The sequence below is a fragment of the Macaca nemestrina genome, chromosome 5 (genome assembly GCF_043159975.1).
Source record: "Macaca nemestrina isolate mMacNem1 chromosome 5, mMacNem.hap1, whole genome shotgun sequence".
NCBI classification, from domain to species: domain Eukaryota; kingdom Metazoa; phylum Chordata; class Mammalia; order Primates; family Cercopithecidae; genus Macaca; species Macaca nemestrina.
The window spans coordinates 32,688,332-32,706,505 of NC_092129.1; the positions used below are offsets into that span (position 1 = coordinate 32,688,332).

Consider the following 18,174-nt stretch of genomic DNA (forward strand, 5'->3'; position numbering starts at 1 on the left):
GTTCTTGTTAAACAGTTCTGTGTTTAGTTATTCCTGGTAGCACCTTGTTAATCTTTATGATTTGCACTTTATTTCTTTAGAGGTTTTGGACAAGGCTATTTGTATTTGACAATCTCAATACCTGCAGTTTTTTTGAGGATTTACATCTGTTGTTTCTGCTAACTCTCACAGTGAGTTACTTTCAAGAATGCTTGGTGACCTTTGATTGTGAGTTAATTGCTTTATGTTAGTCTGTGGGAACCCTGCAGGCCTAAATTGATCATGCTTTCATCTCAAAGATAATTTACATCTCCTACCAGTAGCCATGAGGTGTCCCATACCTCAGACCAACTCTGCCAGCTCCATATGGGAGTCCCAGGCTGGGCAACACTCTTACTACCAGTCTGAAGTTAAAAGTCTCAAGGGCAATATAGTTTTAGCATCCCCCTTCAGGGATTACCAACTTCTCTTCCTGCCTGTTGCTCACTGTTTTCAGCTCTCTCTCTCTCCTTCTCTCTCTCTCTCTCTCTCTCTCTCTCTCTCTATATATATATATATATATATATATATATATACACACACACTACTGCTCAAGTGACAAAAATCAAGAAGGCTGAGAATACAAAGTGGTAAGATATAATTTAAATGAGGTTGGCCCATATATATATATATATATATATATATATATATATATTATATTTCTCTCTCTCTATATATATATAGAGAGAGAGAGAGGGAGAGAGCAGAATAGTGGGTCCTGAGATATCTCCACCAGCCACTGTAAGTCCAGTAATGTATCCAAAGATGTGTCCTATCCAGGGTAGGACTGTTCTGCAGAGGTCCTCTGAGAACTTAATTTGCCAGACTTCCAAAATGGGAAGACGGATCATGGGCTTTTATGTTCTTTAGTTTTCCTAACACCTTTCCCTTAACTACCCTCTCACCTCTAAACACCAGTCAATTATTTTCCCGTAACCCAAATAAAAATTGTATTGCAAGTATTTCTCAGCAAGTCTACAACTCACACTAAGTCTGGAGCAAATCGAGGGCAAAGATATAATCTCATTCATGTCTTTATGGCTAATGATTTTTACATAATTACCAATATATTGTTAACTTTTAATATATATTTGTCCAATGAGTAGGTAAAATATGAAAATGCTCATAATTTGTCAAGGTATGTTACTTATATAAGAGCATCTATCAACTATAATATACTGTTTAAAGTTTAAAAATTTTTTTGAAACAAATACATTAATGCTAGGGTTAACTGAACTAACTTATAAAATCTACAGCATTCTTTAAGAGAAAAATTCTGCTCTTCATAGCATCAATTGGTAAAGAGCTTCAATCATCTCTGGAAAAACACGAATAGTGAACATTCTCATCAGGTGGCCTTAAATTTTTTTTTGATAAAACAAAACCATCAATCAGAGTTTGAATTCCAGCTTTGTCACAAGTTGACCTTAGGTAAGTTAACCACTGCTCCTCACTTTTCTTATTGGTAAAATGGAGATTGTGTCTACCTTCTAGATTGACTCAAAGATTAAATGTACTGAAACATATAAAGTGCTAAGGACAATATTTGGTACTTTATGAAGTCTCAGTAAGTATTAGGGAATGTATAAACAGATTCGGATAAAGTTCTCTTTCTAAATCTGGATTTCTGCACCATAAGTATTATAGCATCACAGAAGCAGCATTAGATGGAGGGAAGTGTACTTTCTAAAAATACGGAGACAAGAATCTGTTATTATTTATCATTTAGTAGGTATTTGTTGAATATCTGATGGTTATAAAACACTGTACTAGGCTAAAAAACCAGAAAGATGAACAAGTGTTCTTACTTTAGAGATTGTATAAACTAGAAGAACATGGTAATTACTCAAATGACTGTACTTATTAGCAGAATACTGCAATACATACCATGGCTACTAGTATTACAGAAGAGGCACAGATAAGGCTCCTCCATAGGGGGATGAATTTGTATCTGATTTGTTGACATCCTAAGACATTTCTTAGAATCATTCAACAAAAAAGTCTAACTGTGGTTTTCAAATAAAGAAAGACAAACTCAGGAGAGGGAAGTGGTTTTTTCATAATTCTAGCATTAACTTCTGACACAATTAAAAATACAGCCCATGCTTCCTGACTCCCATCTGGCACTTTCACTTGGGAGAAATGTGATTAGCTACCTATATTAGGAGTAATTTTTAACATTGCCTTTTCAAAACACGGAGGTGAAGTAGAGGATACAATAGAGGTGTCAACCTCAACTACTACCTAAGAAAAAGAAAGGAAAAGTTGGGGAGATATAAATACACATAAATTGGCAGTCAGTCACATCAAATCCTTTTGGGGAGAAATAAAAGCAGACTTAAATGGATAGACGAATGAATGGAATCTGGGAGGGTTCTAAGAGGAAGCCTTAGAAGCAAAAAGAAAAAAAAAATAAATGTTCCGTGCCCCATCTTAAACCCACAAAGAAAACATTTACTTTTTTTGTTACCTTCCTTTCGTTAATTAAATAAATTATTTGGTGTCCCTGGCATGTGCCTGGCACACTTCTAGGGTTTAAAGAATCATTGCTGAACAAAACAGAGAATATTTCCACTCTTGTGCAGTTTACATGCCTGTGTTGTCTAGTAAATGACAGACAAGTAAACAAGGATCACCTGATAGTGAGGAGTTCTATACTGAGGATTAAAATAGAAGGATAAGGTAGAGTGCCTTGGTGACTGTGTTAGATTTGGAGCTGAGAGAAGACCTTTCTGAAGAAGACATGGAGGTAGGTGGTGTGTGTGTGGTTTTTTTTTTACTAAGTTGAGGAACTGTATCATCTCAAAAGCAAAAATGCTTTAAGTGCCTTGTCTATGTAGTAGGTGCTAAAGGGAGTTCAGTGATTATGGAGTTGTTTAATCGACAAATAAGAATTTTTTGCCCACCTGAAATAACAAAAGTCAGAGAATAACAATAGGATGAAAATAAAATTTTATTTGGGGAAGTAAAAAAGAAATACCCTGGAAAATAATGAGCTAGTTCACATTTATGCCAAACGTAAAGGAAGGAAAGGAGTGTAAATCACAAGAAACTACACCTCTACATACTGATTATTACATGTGTGACATCCAAGTAGTAATGGCCTATTAAGAGTAAAACAAGCTGAGCTGAACATTAATGGGAATTAAGAGAAAAAAGTTCAAACAGTGCGGAATTATATATCTAAACATAGTGTTTATAGGAAAGTAGGCTACGGAACAACTAAACCTGACCCAAAGTGAAATTGTTCTGAAATGATAAATGTGGATATATGGAGATGTTAGGGGAAAAAGCTTCATAATAATGTCAGTGATATTTTTTCCCTTCCACAAACTACAGGACCAGAAAAGTCTCTTCTTCAGGGAAAAATCTAAAATATTAAAATCCAGGCACTGTATGTAATTAAAAGGCAAATGCACTTGACATTTTTGTTGGCACAAACTCAGAATGCCAGATCTGGGCCAGTCATCCAAACATGCCATTCAAAGTACAAACAGGAACAAAATCACATTTGAATATTAGAGAAAGAAATAGAAAGCAAATAAAACCTTTACTAGTGCTCAAATTATAAGAATGTGATGTGATCTAAAATAGCAAAGATGGTCTACTTTTTAACCTATTCCCACTGATCTTATTTACAAAATGAAGGGTTAAGACTAGCTGTTTTTTGGGATGCTTTTAGTTATGAATTCCATTTTCATTTTGAGCAGGTCATTTTCCACCAAGCCTTCGATAATTCATTAATCTGGCATATCTCAGGAAAACATACAACATGGTTTAAATCACATTAATAGAGGTTGCACTGCAATTTTCAGAGGTGTTTATTTACTAAATTAGAGACTGCCTTAATATTAAACAGATGAACCAGATTTAAAAAAATGATTTTAGTTGAGCTCTAGCTTTTCCAAGATAATTTAGTATAAAGTCTAAATTATTAATAAATATTTTAGAGTTTGAGATTGGTTTTTAATCCTAAAATGTTTTTTGGCCTTGAGTGAATGAAAAGATGGGAGCCTTATTTTTAAATGATTCTTGGTTGTCTAAAATTATCTAATAACTACATTTCACAATTTCTAATTCTCAAAGTATCTAACAAACGCTTACATCCAAAATACTTCAATGGGCTGTAGGTTGTCCAATTCTAGATAATCAACCTTTTTATACGCAACATCTTCCCCTTGTCTAAATTGGACCCTTTTAATAAGAAAGTTTCATCTCTTCCACAAAGCCTTTTCCAGCCCTCAATCCCCCAAGAGTCTTCGGAATTTCTATGCACTTGTTGGCTGTATTTCTCATTTGAACTCTAAATCACAGCCTAATAGAGGTAGACTGGAGTTTTAGAAGGAGCAAGGCTTTCTGAAGTCACCATTCACCAATGTATAGACTTGGGGAACTTACATAACTTGAATATCAGTTTCTTTGTCTATAAAATGGAGTAGTAATATTCTTTCATATATATTCTAAGGATTATATGAGATCATGTTGAAGAAAGCTTATAAAGGTTTGTTTCCTTTGTGTTTTCCATTTATTTCCTCTCGGAGGGTACATACCAGCACCTATCTTGACTCTCTAGCAAAGAGTAAGAATTCAGAAAATATTTAATCCCCAAATCCCTTGCTTACATTAGAGATTGGACCACCAACATTCTGTACACCACTGTTTGGAAAACAGAGTTTTACAACGTAAATGCAAATTGGCTTTTGCCTGCTATTTCAAAAGCTAGAGTAGTTGGTATAAATTAGTTGTCAGAAGAAATTAAGTGCCTGTTAGTGGCACAGTTGGATCTCTCATCCTCCTTTCTTTTTTATAGCTGCTTCAGATTCTCCTGCGACCACTTCATAAAACACTGTGTGTGTTGGTAGCGGGGCTGGAAGGTGGGGGGACAGAGTGGTGCTTGTTTTGTCTTTTTGCCATGAAAACTTTTGTTCCCCTACATTTCTTCTCTTAAAATCTAATACTCAGCAACCTTTAAGCAAGTGACTTCATTTTTCTTTGACTTTTAGTGTATTTACTTTTTCGATTATTTTCAAATGCACTGAATCCAAGTGGTTCACATATTCCACGTAGAGTTTTGAATTCCTAAAAGCCAGTTTCTATGCACCTCACTCCAAATGAATCCAACTACTGTCAATGACCCCTAGCTTACGGAGTAAAGGAAAAATCTTCATTGATTTTGAAGAGATCACTGAGGTACTGTCCTCCAGTATTGCCAGAGCACACAGCTGCCTGGGGCTCCTCGGTATTTCCTGGAACACCTAACCCACCTGGATGATCCGAGTTATTCCTCTTCCATTTGCCTCACTCTGAGTTTGCTCTTTCCATGGATATCACTGAATTTATATTTTATGAACATATTTCTTTTACAGTCTGCCCCCAATATGTTTTCACAATTTGGGAGACTAGAGAGCTAAGATATTTAAAGGAAAATTGTGTTCTCTATCAAGTTTACACATACTTAGTAGGTTAAGATACTGCAGCCTGGCTCACCTCAGCTACTTGGGATCACTGCATGAACCAAAATGCTCAGATACAGAGATTAAAAACCTAAATTACAAAATCCCATCCTCACCGCATTTTCTGATTTAAAAATATTGAACACTTCTTTGACCTGTAGTGAACTCAGCAGTGGAGCTGGAGCAGCCAAGAAAAATGGGGCAAAAGAAGAGTCAAACCAAAGGCTAAAATCTGTAAAACCAAGTATAATTTGAGAAACAGGATCCATAAAGCTATCCAATAAATTGTTAATAACATCACATGTGACTATTAACAGTTTTCCCCAAATCTTAGCTGAAGAGTGATTTCTAATTTTCTTGAAATTAGAAACTTCAAGCTGAAGTTACAAGAATCAGGTGAAATGACAGACCTTACTCTGTTTTTCTTATTAGTTTTTTGCAAGATAATAATTCCTTCAGATTTGCAAGCATAAAGATTAGTCTTCTAGGCAACATGTCTCAGAAATAATAAAAGTTTCTGCTCATTCGGCACAGCTGAGTGAAAAGACCCAGTTCTGGGCAAGAGCAAAATGGGTGCCTAGCCATATTCGTGTTACAATTTAGGAATGGAAAGAAGGCAAAGCACCTCTATCGGAGATCAGTGGTCACCAGTCTGTTGGGAATTTGGGTGGCCTAAACGAGATGCGGTAACCAACACTCTTTTTTAGAGGGCAGCAGACCTTAGATACCACTCCTCTGTTTTTTTGATGTAAAATCCTGTTCTACGCATAACTCACTTCTGACCTTCAATTCACAACTCCCTAAAGTCAAATTTTCTTCATCAAACCTCTCTGGATGCTACATTGGCAGTGTCAGCCCCTCCTAATTTTAACTCTCCTTTTGCCCTGGAGCTGGTGTTGCCTGGTTTTTCTTCTTAATGTTCAGATTCTCTTCACCACTTAATTTGCCCCCAGCATGTTCCTTATTTTGGTATGATTTCCCAATAAAACTCTACTGGGAAGTATTCTTTTAAACAATATGATTAAAACAAAAAAACAAACAATCATTTCTCACCTAGCCTATTTTAAAACAGGATTATTCGATCCCTTATTTTATTTTATTTTTTTGAGACAGGGTCTCACTCTGTCTCCCGGGCTAGAGTTCAGTGGAATTATCTTGGCTCAGTGCAGCCTCACCCTCCTGGGCTCAAGCGATCCTCCCAGCTCAGCCGATGGAGTAGCTGGGACTATAGGGACATTCCGCTATGCCTGGCTAATGTTTTCTTTCTCTTTCTCTTTCTTTTCTTTTCTTTATTTTTCTTTTTTCTTTCTTTCTTTTTTTTTTTTTTTTTTTTTTTTTGGTAGAGATGAGGTTTCTCCATGTTGTCCAGGTTGGTCTTGAACTCCTGGGTTCAAGCAATCCACCTGCCTTGGCCTCCCCAAGTGCTGGGATTACAGGCGTCAGTCACCACACCCAGCCAATCTCTTATTTTTAACTCAAAGAGAGACATCTCTAGGGCAATCAGATAATTCACAAATTTTAATCTCTGTTCACTCATACTATTTTTCTTTCCCAAACAGGTATTTAACATACCCGTACAATTCAAAGCTACTTAAATATTCCAAGTCATCACAGTAACTCAATCCTTTAAGCACATAACATTTCAATCCAGATGAACACACTAAAATAATTTAGAAACAGACTAAAATAATTCCTTGTAAGAGCTTTGTAAACATCTGGAGAAATCTTATTCTATCATATCACAACGTACTTTAATAACTAAGTCTATTCTAAGCACATGGCCACAACTACTTGCACTGTAACAGATGATGTTCTCAATATAAGATTATGTTGCAATGGCATCAACAAACCATGATCTTACGAATCAATTATCTTATTTACCAGGACCATTTTTAAGGAAAATAAAAAATTACTGGTTGTCTATTACATGTTTACATTTAAGATAAATGTAAATTTAGCACTAAGCATGAAAATTAGTAATTTGACATTTTCTTAGAGTACAAAACCAGACCTATGGCCAGGCGCAGTGGCTCATGCTTGTAATCCCAGTACTTTGAGAGGCTGAGGTGGGCAGATCACTTGAGGTCAGAAGTTCAAGACCAGACTGGCCAACCCCCATTTCTACTAAAAATACAAAAAATTAGCTGGGCATGGTGGCAGGCACCTATAATCCCAGCTACTTGGGAGGCTGAGACAGAAGAATTGCAATCTCGCAGGAGGCGGAGGTTGCAGTGAGCTGACATCGTGCCACTGCACACCAGCCTGGGCAACAAACCAAGATTCCATCTCAAAAACAACAACAACAACAACAACAACAACAACAACAACAACAAAAACAAACTAGGCCTATATTTTAATCACTGATAATTCCTAGAATTTATCATTAGATTTTTCAGGATCAGCAATACAGTTTTGCAATTTATTAACATGTGCCAAAAGAATGAATATGAGAGAATAGAATGTAAATTGTAATGTTTACCTTTTCAACTAAGATCACACACTACTAGTTTAATTTGCAGTACAAGAAGTGTGTCTTTGACATATGTGGAATAAATTCTACAAAGCTGAAAGAATTTGCCAGTCCTTTTAAATTAAGATTATCTCAAGCTATTTCCAAATCCTCAACAAACTGAAACATGGCTTTTGCATTCTGCATGTTGGAATGCGGCTGACAACAAAGATTTGCATAAGACACTCTACTTTCTCCCTATGAGGCCGAGTTTTGTATTCCTTCATTAGTTTGTATGAATTCATATTCTAAAGTCTCTGGTTCAGACAGATTGTTTCCTCTAACTTTTGTTATATCAAGATTTTTTAGGCTGAACCTGAAAGGAGACAACACATTCTTATACGTCTTTTGCAAAACTGTCCTACCTTATAGAGGAGGAATAAGTAAACACATTTAAATCAAGATGAAAATCAATGGTTTGTAGATTAGAAAACCCTGGTTCTATCTAGCTCTAATAAGATCAAATGCTGACTAAACAACTGCATGTAAGAGAAAAAGTCATAAAATAATTTTCTATGTCTGTATTAGTTTCTCATGGCCACTGCAGAAAACTGCCACGACTTGATGGCTAAAAACCACACACATTTATTCTCTTACAGTTCCGGGAACTAGAGGCGCCCAAAGCAGTATCACTGAGGCAAAATCAAGGTGTCAGGAGGGTTACTCTTGCTGCTCAGACTCTAGAAGAGAACTCATTCCTTGCCTTTTCCAGTTACCAGTGCTGCTGGCATTCCTTGACTTGGGGTTACATGACTCCAGTCTCTGCCTCCGTGGTCACACTGATTTCTCCTCCTCTGTGTGTCAAATCTTCCTCTGCTTTGCTCTTGTAAGGATACATGGAACTGGATTTAGGGCCCACACTGTTAATCCAGTATAATCTACCTCGTCAAGATCCTTTACTTAATCACATTTGCAAAGACCACTTTTCCCTAAAAGGTAACATTTACAGCTTATTGGGATTAGGACATGGTATCTTCCAGTAGCCATTATTCAGCCTACTAAAATCCATATGCTTTCCAATGTATTTTTAAACAGAATTTTTCAAGGTATAGGTTTTAAAAATTAAGAGAATTCCAAGAGATCTGAATGGTAAGAGAGAGAGAGGCCTAAGTGATGACAGTGAGGGGCACTGAACAAAATAAGACAAAGATGATCATCTGCCATATTTGACAGATGTTGGTAGACAACATCTTCTCTTCATGTTCCGTTGTTTGTTATTTGTTTTTACTGCTACCAGAACTTCTTACAATTCTCTACTCACTCATGTAAACACTAGCTGCAGAAGGCCTGGCAACTTGGTTCAAACATTACTTTTCTCCTATTTGTATATGTGTAAAGTGGTCTTTCCCTTACATTAAGTTAAAAAAAAAATACAGTTGTGATAGCTACTTCCTAATGGCCAAAGGGTTGCATTTGAAAGAGGGATGAAAATCACTCCAGGTACCAAGAAAAAGTACTGTGTGATCTGGGAGAAGTTATCTGCTTCTTTTGAGACCCACTTTTCTCATCTTTACAGTGAAATAACTAAATTCTGCTCTCTAGGCTTGCTCTGAAGTTTACTGAATACACATTTAAAGTACCTAGAAGTATTTGGCATATAGCAGGAACTTAATATACAATTACTGGTATTGCTATTAGGGATTAAGAAAGTACTAGCATGTAACATAGTATATATTTGACAAGATTACATCATCTTGAAAATATACAAGAAGCATTCTTTTTGTATAGTACTTTAAGGAGGCTATTATTCATTTTATATCATTTTCCTTCTCACTGTGATATGTAGAATATATCACACCGAAATTGTGGTTGACCCAACACTCCCAATCAGAGTCCTATTTTACTCACTCTGTATTTCTTAATCCATTTAATAAATATTACTAAATCCACTTGTTGTGCTAGATGCTGAGGGAGGTGTGTGACACAGCCTGTAGTCTAGAAGGAGAGGTAGACATTAAACAAATAATTAACTCCAGTCAATTTCAGTGCTATATATGAAAAAGACAATTCACTATTTTTTATGACTTGACTTATAGCTCACAGTGCCCAGAAAACTGGGAATCTTGATAGACCGAACCACATATCTCCTAATTAGCAACAATCACTAGTTTGGCCCAATAATGTACATAGCTAACGCACACTTTCACTGGCCAGAGAAGAAAATACCTATCACCATATTATGATCAAAGTATTTTTTAATTCCTCATTATTTCTTAGTGCATACAGCAATTCCTTTAAAAGCAGACTCTACCAGCATGTTTCCCACTGAACAGAATTGTTTGTCCATTTAACAAAAAGGTATTTATTGCCTGGGAATTCATTAGTTCATTATTTGAAGAAATATGTATATTGGGCAAGAATGTAAGTCAGGCAGTTAGTCATCACATGAAAATGCATAAAACAGTACCCACATTCAAAGAGTTCAAAGAGTCCTTCAGGAAATCAGGTGCCTAAAAGTCAAACTGACCCTTTAAAAAAAAAAAAAAAAGTTCATAGCTTCCTCTGTTAAATGAATGATCATTTCAGAGTTTTGTAAATGCCAAACTCTTTTAATATATTATTTCAATTAGCTTTCACAAGCACCTATGAGGCTTGCTGTATTTTTATTTATTTGTTTATTTTGAGACAGAGTCTCGCTCTGTCACCGAGGCTGTGGTGCAGTGGAGCAGTCTCAGGTTACTGCAACCTTCTTCTGGGTTCAAGCAATTCTCCTACCTCAGCCACCCAAGTAGCTGGGACTACAGGTGTGTGCCACCATGCCTGGCTAATTTTTGATTTCAATAGAGACGGAGTTTCACCCTGTTGGCCAAGCTCGTGTTGTACTCCTGGCCTCAAGTGATCTACCCACCTTGGCCTCCCAGAGTGCTGGGATTACAGGCATGAGCCAATGCACCCAGCTGTATCTTCTTTTACAGATGAGGACACTGACAGGTTGGTGTCACCTCTTTCCTAGTCTATATTGCAGCCATTCCCTTATTGAAGTTTCTGACTCCAAGTCCTACTCATCCTAATCTACCTGCAGCTTTTAAGATGTCATTTTTCTAAAACTTCGATATGTTCCTATCATTGTTCTGCTTAATAGCCTACAAAGATTTCAGAGAAAATGAAAATGAGGAATGTAAATTATAGTGCACACACTATTTATAATAATATTTAGCCACTTAAAATTAAAACACATAAAAATGTGGGTAAAGCTCATGGTAAAATAGTAACTACAAATAATTACAAGTCACAATCATTGCAATAATGAGAAATATTTAAGTAAGCACTTGATAAAAGGAAAAGCAAAAGTGATAACAGTTGTTTAGAATATTGTTTCAGAACACCTTTTAAGGTTACTATCCTGTTTTAATTTTTAAAATAGAAGAGAAAGTGCATTATCACTGTTGATAGCTGCCACCCTGCTCTCAAGATAAAGTCAATCTTGAGTTTTACAGCCCTTTCTCATATCTGTATCCACATATATTTTAGCCTAATTTCTTAATAACTCCTCAATATATTCTTGAACACTGCATTAATTTTCATGTCTAACTGCACACCTCTGCCCATGCTGTTACCAGTGTGGATATGGTCTCCAGTTCTTCTATCCATTTAAATGTCACTTTGTATGGAATTCTATTTCATGTTTAGGCACACTGCATGAAGTTATTACTTCATCTATCAGGTTCTTTCACTATTCACAACTTCTTGAGAGTATAGAACATATCCTACATATTTTTAATATTTTCTCAATGCCCAGCCTAGGCAGAGAGTAAGTGTGCAACAAAATTGTGTTGATTTAATATTCGTATTTTCCATAAGTGAAAACAATATTTTTGTTTGATATGATGCTTTGATGGTTTCTGATGTAAGGTTACGATGTTAAACGGACTCCATTTTTACATGACCATAATTCTACTCCCCAATTCTGCCATGTTCCTAAGTCTTTAGTGAGCTAAGAATTCAGATTCATGGTAAGGTTAGAATTGTGCTGGACTGCTTGTGACTTCAACTATCCATCTTCCATGATCAGCTCTTGGTCAACGGATATAGTTTGGATGTTTGTCCCCTCCAAATCTCATGTTGAGATGTATTCCGCGATGCTGGAGATGGGACTTGGTGGGAGGTTTTTGGTTTTGGGGGTTGGCTCTGTCATGAAGGCCTTGGTGCCGTCCTCACAGTAATGAGTGTTCTTGTGAGATCTGGTTGTTTAAAGAGTGGGGACCTTCCCCCTCCTGTCTCCCTCTCTTGCCATGTGATACATGGCTCCCCTTCACCTTCTGCCATGATTGTAAGCTCCCTGAGGCCCTCACCAAAAGCAGATGCCAGCACTATACTTCCTCACAGCCTGCAGAACCATGAGCCATTTAAACCTCTTTTCTTTATAAATTACCCAGTCTCTGACTGGGTGCAGTAGCTCACACCTGTAATCTCAGTACTCTGGGAGCCCGAGGCAGGTGGATCACTTGAGGTCAGGAGTTCAAGACCAGCTTAGCTAACAAGGTGAAACCCGATCTCTACTAAAAACACAAAAATTAGCTGGGCGTGGTGGCGGGCACCTGTAATCCCAGCTAGTGGGGAGGCGAGGCAGAAGAATCACTTGAACCTAAGAGGCAGAGGTTGTAGTTCCACTACATTCCAGCCTGGGTGACAGAGTGAGATTCCATCTCAAAATAATAATAATAATAATTAGTATTATTATCCAGCCTCACATATTGCTTTATAGCAATGCAAGGACCAACTAACACACCAAATGAAAGCCAAATTTCCTACTTTGCTTACTCTTCAAAATACTTGTAAAGGATCATGATCCAGATGTGCTGGAGATTGAAGATGAAAGATAAAAGAAGGAAGAATCTATTCTCAAAAAATTCTCATGTGTTAGGTTAGGTTTCCTAGAAGCAGAGCCTGAGACAAGGATTTGGATGCACATGATTTATTAAGGAAGTGTTGTCAGGTGAAAAGGAGAGAGGAAAGTAGGGTAGGAAAGGGAAAGCAGCTAAGTGAGAATGTGGTATTAGTGTAAGTCTAACTTCAGCCTGATGTCATAGGGGGCTCTAGAGCATGAATTGCCCCAGAGTTGACCTAATCATGAAGTGAGGGCCTTGGCCTTTTGTATTCTCCATGTCAGTTAGTCATCAGATATGAGCTGATAGTGTTGGGAGGTACGTGCATAAGGTTTGGGCAAAGTAAATGTTTTTCAGCCACAAGTGATTCTGAAGAGAAGTCGGGGCTGTGAGCCATTAGCAGCTAACACTGATGGAAACTGGGGGTTTTACAGACTTGGTAAAAGGGATCTGGACAGGGCACCAAAGGTGACTAAAGTCACAGGAAAGCACAACCTCCAAGTGACAACATAAACATCTCTTTAAAAAAATATAAAGTGGCAAGGAAAGAGGCATTTTGAAGGGTAAAAATCACAAGATTTATAACTTAACCAGCAGTGCTTCTAGCTCAATCAGCAGTTGCTCATATTTATCTGTACATCTTGACATTATCTGTAGATGGTCCTTAAAACCCGATTCTTCCCTTAGCTGTGTCCTGTAAGATATGGATATTTCTTAGTTCCTGTTTCTAGCTGTGCATCTTGAAATTGCTTTCTTGGATTATTTTAATCTTATCAAAGCCTTTATATGCGTGACTCTGACTGAAAAAGGAGGCCTTCTTCATTTCCACAGAACAAGCCCTACCTGGCTGATCAGATTGCAGCTGGATTATTCTTTTAAAAGCAGTTGATTCTCTGTATAAAGCTTGTGCACCTCAGGCTTGCTTTTTTGCCTCCAAGTCAGAAATCAAGTTCAAGAAGAATTTCAAGCTGACATAAAAATAATTCTCCTCAAAAGCCTAAAATGTCATTCTCTACAGCCTATACTAAACTTTTCACATGGAAGTGGTTATGCACATCTGAATATTGCATGATTGAACCATAGCATTCATTTTTTCCCCAACAAATATTTATTAGACACTTACTACATTCAAAAAAATACACTAAATGACATGATAGACAAAATGATTAAATCAAATGAAACGTCATATCTGTGAAACTTTTATTAGCAGTAGAAATTTTTAAAAAAAGATACACATAGGAACCCGATATATGAAACACTGAGAGCACAGACACAGTAGCTGAAAAAGAAATAAGACACCCCAGCCTTGAATGCTCTGACTTCATTTCGCCTCATATTCTTGAAAATCACTCATTCAAGTGTATTTATAGTTTGGGCAACCTAGATTTGAACAGGTGATTTGGCTAAGGGTACACAACTGTTTTGTAGAACCTAGGTCATCCGACACCAAGCTTGGTACATTTTCTTTCAAACTGCAGCTAAAGATATATTTCCCGTCCTCTGGCACTTCGCACTTTGTTTGAAAAGAAAATAAATGTTCAATAATGATACAAATTGTGTGACACTAATGCTATATAAATGCTGCAGAGTGATTTACATAAGACTGGGAAATGTGAAATGAATCATTCACAGAAGAAACTGATGAAGTAATTTCAATGTCTACATAAAATTTCTCAGTGTTCCATGTAAGAACAGACTAGGGTAATTATCTTTTGTTGTTATTGTTGGGGAGGAAAGTAACTAATGAGTAAACAGCAAATAACTAAACTCCAAATCCATGTTTTAAAATTAAGTATGCTCCTTTCCCCTAACGACCCAAATACCTCCAAATATTTCTACAATCAAAACTGCTTGAGCTGGACTTTATTTATCCCCCTTCTTTAGCTTTCAATTTGTAGATCTTGAACTAATTTAGAACAGTTTAAAGAACACTAAAATTTAAGTGACAAAGACAAAGAGATGCATTGCCTCCTATACTCTTTCCCTGTAAGAAAACACTGGAACGGTCCAGTGACCTGTCTGAGTCAGCATCCTCAATCTCATGTCCTGTCTTTCCTACACCCTCACCCGGTGTCAGGGTCCTCCGGCTGTCATAAGCTCCGAAGCTGCAAGTGTCACAGGTTTCAGTGGACCAGTGTAGTCGCAGTCACAACAGCAAGGACTTCCTGTGGAAGGCAGGTACTATTTGAACAGTTCAAGTGCTTCTGGTTTGCTGTGTCTGCTCTGATCTCAAAAATCTATCTGATTTTGACCTGCGATCTATCTCTAATGTCCAGCTTCTTATACAATGCAGACTCCTGAGGCATCCTCCGGCTGCCGCCTCTCACCTTCAGATGCCCTCAGAGCCCTGCCTCCTGACTTAATCTTCCCTTCCAATCACTGCTGGTTGGTTTCCACCTTACCCTCTTGCTGCTGGGCTCTGTGCTGTATTTTTCAGCCCCTTTGTGGTTTTCTTCTTTCTGGCGTCTGGTTCTGTGTGAAGAATCATGCTGCCTGCACTAGTTTTGCCAGTTATGCGATCCAGATCGACAACAGGAGATGGGTTATTCTGTCAAAGGATTGTAAAGGCCACAGCTCTAATAGCTTCAGCTTGACACACTTCTAGGAGTGTGTCTAAACTCTGATTTTAGATAATCCAGGAAATTTTAAATCAAATATATAAGTCAGTATTTATTATGTGTTAACAGCCTATACATTGATTGTAACTAGATATATAAAGTCAAGTAAACATCGCATATGAACAGTCAACTTAACCATAAGGGTGAAAAATTCCCCTCTTTAAGAAGGATGAAAAGATAGAGTAATTCCAGCTTCCAAGGATGAAAGGCCTCCAAGGTTTTGTAGATTCTACATTTTAAAAAATATTTTAGATCAATAACATGAAGAAAGGAGTCAGTAGCACCTGTCACAGACATAGACATGGTTACTGAAGCAATATCAGCTTAGTGCATATTATATCATATGTTACTGCGGGAACATCAGCCACGTGAAGAAGAAAAGCACCCTCAGGACAACACTGCCTGGACCTGACCCCAGATCTTATTTTCTTGAATGACAGATACTTTTTAAAAATCATTTTTGGTAACCCAGAGGTATACTCCAAGCCAGTTCTAAATTATGTAATCTTCCCAGGAAGAAAGCAGCTGTTTTTATGTCTGAATAGCTGATAGGAAGGTAGGTGAAGGGCTCTTTGGGAATTTGATAGGGATAGATGTGGGAAATCTAGGAGAACATGTTTCTAGTATTTCTAAATTTTTTTTCTAGTTGGTTATACTCCCTGAGTAATAACTTGGAAAAAACATTACTGATTTTGGAATATAAGGGTGGCACAAATGACAGATCTAAGTTTTTTTTTTTTTTTTTTTTTTTTTTTGAGACAGAATCTTGCTCTGTCGCCCAGTCTAGAGTGCAGTGGCACAATCTCTGCTCACTGCAAGCTCTGCCTCCCGGGTTCACACCATTCTCCTGCCTCAGCCTCCCAAGTAGCTGGGACTACAGGAGACCCCACCACGGCTGGCTAATTTTTTGTATTTTCAGTAGAAATGGGGTTTCACTGTGTTAGCCAGGATGGTCTCGATCTCCTGACCTCATGATCCATCCACGTGACAGTGGATTTTGTTAGGGAATATCAGGAGATACTGAGATATAATGGATACATCTTGGCAGAAAGTGAAAGTTGTTGAAGTCAGATTTAGAGCATGAAAATTCAGCTGACAAATCTATCATTCCAAAGAGTTTAGCACTATATTCAAACTTCATGAGATCATAACTATCTTCACAGTTTTCACTGCCAGATTTCTGAGGATTTTAGAACAGCATATGTCTGCTATTACTGCATTCAAATAAATTTTTGTTTTACTGATACATGGATTTGGAAGTCAAATGAAATGGTGGCTTTACATTTAATGAAAGCTTTTGTGTTTAAAAGGTAAAACTGGCATAGCTGAGCACAGTGGCACATGCCTGTGATCCCGGCACTTTGAGGGGCCAAGAGGAGAGGATTGCTTGAGCCCAGGAGTTTGAGACCAGCCTGGGCTAAGTGGAGAGATCTAGTTTCTACAAAAAATAAAATTATTTAATTAGCTGAGTGTGGTGGCTTGTGTCTGTGGTTCCAGCTACCTGAGAGACCGACGGGGGAGGATCGCTTGAGCCCAGGTGGAAGCTGTAGTTAGCTATAACAGTGCCACTGCACTCTAGCCTGGGTAACAGAATGAGACCTTGTCTCAAGAAAAAAAAAAAATAGGGGATAAAAGATGAATTTCACAAGTCGGGAATAGTTTAGTACTGGTTTACAACACTGGGTTTGATTAGAGTCCTCTGAGTGCCAAAGAGGATGTAGACACCTCAGGTATCACTCATATTTCTATTCTTTATATCTTCATATGAAAAGATACACTTCTGTACACTTAGGACCATCTTCTTGAATCCAAACTGGTCCTCCAGTACAAGCTGTGTCTGTTGTCATTAACTGTGTAGACTAAACCATTCTCAAACTTACATTATTATGTTTTTTATACAAAGGGCAGTACATTCTTTTCACCAGAAACATCTACATGCACAGTTAGAGGGATTAAAGTCTACATGCTTCTCACTATAGAAAAAGGCAGCTAAGGCAGCCCAATCAACTTCTCCCTTGTGTTTTCAGAAATAAAGCAACAACATAATGGAAAAACTATAAGATGTATTCAAATCGATGACCAATTTTTGATTAGTAGCATTTCAACCATCACAAGGTTTAACGCAACTTCCTTTTGCTAAGGAAAAAGAATCTGTAAAATATTCTTTGAAGAAATATACTTTCATCTTTAACAAGCTGTATTCATTCACACATTTATATCTTCATGCAGTCAGTACAAAATTATTAAATATACACAGTGCTGTAAATGTTTTGGTTTAGGGAATGATACAGGGGAAAGAAAAATCAAAAGCAAGCACTCCAAGGTTGTAAACCTATAGTCCCTTTAGATTTATTAAGTAGGCCATCAAAGAAAAAATAAAACTGTTAAAGTTTTATAATTTACAACTTCTCTTTGGAGAATGTAGTAGTTGTATGGGACAGTCGTTTTGGTTTGTTTTGTTGTTAATTTGAAGAAGAAGTGTTAGGCAATCAGAAGTAGGTGTTCAAGATTTGATGATTGAAACAACAAATGGTGTTATGTGAAATATGTAAGTCCTCAGTAAATACTTGTGGATTGAGTGAAATGTTTAAACTGAAAAGTGAAAAATCTGTTAAAGATACACATTTAAGTCATATTAAATGTTTCACAGCAATGTCAGAAAACATATTATCAAGGAGAAAGATGAAAGTGAGACAGACATGAAAATTTGCAAGCTACTTAGTTTACATCCATTTATGCTGGTTAAAGAA

At 37.2% G+C, this 18,174-nt stretch overlaps 1 protein-coding gene across 14 annotated transcripts in view; it reads right to left on the reverse strand.

The window, feature by feature from the left end:
- The window catches only part of LOC105465585 (protein tyrosine phosphatase receptor type K), a 558,841-nt gene that overhangs the window by 52,586 nt on the left and 488,081 nt on the right, over positions 1 to 18,174 (reverse strand). The gene's annotated exons all lie outside the window — the stretch shown is intronic.